Below are 2,112 nucleotides of genomic sequence, written 5' to 3'. Positions count from 1 at the left end.
ATGCGAATGACATCATACGAGGCTATGGTGTTCTCACTATGAGGAACTTTTCCATTCAGAAGGTTGCTTATGTAGAAAGCCTTAAACATAATCTCATCAGTGTTGGCCAACTATGTAAAGCCGGCCATCGAGTGGAGTTTGATGATCAATTCTGTTACATAATGACAAGTGATAGAAGCACTTGCTTAATCAAGTCACGATCCGAAGGCACCATGTATCCTCTGGATGCCTCTCTCATCATTGGTAAACCGCAGTTGTGTTTCTTGTCAAAAGTTGTATCCAAAGTCAGCTGGCTATGGCACCGCAAGCTAGCTCATCTCAACGTCAGATACATCAACAATCTGGTCACCGGAGAACTAGTCTACGGTGTCCCTATTCTCAAATTCAGCAACGATACTCTTTGTCTAGCTTGTGAATGTGGTAAACATGTCAAAGCAAGTCACCCTCTGATAATGGACTCTTTTATTTCTGAACCACTGGAGTTATTGCACATTGATCTCTACGGTCCTTCAACTGTAGCCAGTCTCCACCACAACAAGTACATGCTGGTTATTGTTAATGACTATACACGCTTCACATGGATCTTCTTTCTTAGACTCAAATTAGAAACACCACAGATCTTCATCAACTTCATCAAGGAAATCGAACTTCAGATCAAGATTCCAGTTAGACGTATTCGTAGTGATAATGGAACCGAGTTCACTAATCATCTTCTCAACAGTTTCTTGGTGTCCAAGGGCATTTCTCACAACTTCTCAGCACCCTACACACCGCAACAAAATGTTGTCGTAGAAAGAACAAACCGCACACTAGTAGAAGCAGCCAGATCCATGCTTAACTTCGCCTACCTTCCTCTCTACTTCTGGGCTGAAGCTGTAGCAACCGCATGCTTTGTCCAAAACCGAAGCATTGTGTGCAAACGCCTCAACAAGACACCATATGAGGGTCTTAACAACCGCAAGCCAAATGTTCGTTTCTTTCATATTTTTGGGTGTAGATGTCTTGTGATCAACAACAGAGACCAACTCAACAAGTTTGCACCAAAGTCTGATGAAGGCATCTTCCTTGGTTATTCCACTTACAAGGTTGCCTATCGAGTGCTCATCAGGCATACAAGGCTGATCATTTAAAGCTTCGATGTGAAATTCGATGATTCTCACATCCGCGATGCCCCTCCATCCACTGAAACCACCGCAATCATGGAATGTGACATTCCTTCCTCTTCCGGTCCCTTAAATCTAGTTGAAGTCAATTATGACAATCTTTTCGATCATGTTGAAACAACGAAACTATCCAAAGTTCTTGTGTCTTCCGTAGCTCAACAACAACACACTGATGTTTCTGGACCATCTTTATCCGAAGTAGTATCTATCAATACTTCCATCTCTTTGGTTAAGGGGGAAAGCTCTACTCCGGATCTAGCCACAACCATCGAGATTCCAGTACTTGATGTTGTTCAAATTCATGCTCACAGAGAAACATTATCATCAAACGTATCTTCGGATTCGAATGATAAACTCATAGAAAATATTGACACTAGAACCGATTTAAGAATTGTCACTCTCTCATCCGCAGTCCAGGGGGAGCCTTCTCAGGTTCTAAATGGACTCCCTTCAACAATCCAGGGGGAACCTCTCCAAACCAAAGAAAATGTCTCTCTCCCTCCAACAAGTCAAGATGATTCAGCAGGCTGTTCACAAATCTAGGGGGAACTTCCTTCCCAATCCGAAGCAACCTCTGATATTGAAAACATTCCTTCAACCGCAACTATTGATCATCTGATGCCTCGTCTACATGTATGGACGAAGGATCACCCACCAGGCCAAATTATTGGCAACCCATCCGCAGGTATCCAAACTCGATCTGCCAAAGATTTATCTGATCATTGTCACTATGCAACATTTATGTCTGCAGTCGAGCCTCGATCTATCAATGAAGCATTATTGGAACCAGATTGGATTTCTGCAATGCAAGAAGAACTGGAAGAATTTGAAAGAAACAAAGTGTGGCAACTTTTTCCCATTCCACAAGCCCATACTATTGTTGGTACAAGATGGGTTTTCAAGAACAAGCTAGATGAATCTGGAGCGGTTATCAGAAATAAGGCAAGGC

The sequence above is a fragment of the Lactuca sativa genome, chromosome 3 (assembly GCF_002870075.4).
Source record: "Lactuca sativa cultivar Salinas chromosome 3, Lsat_Salinas_v11, whole genome shotgun sequence".
NCBI lineage: Eukaryota > Viridiplantae > Streptophyta > Magnoliopsida > Asterales > Asteraceae > Lactuca > Lactuca sativa.
The sequence above is the reverse complement of the archived record's forward strand: the minus strand, read 5'-3'. Positions refer to the sequence as shown.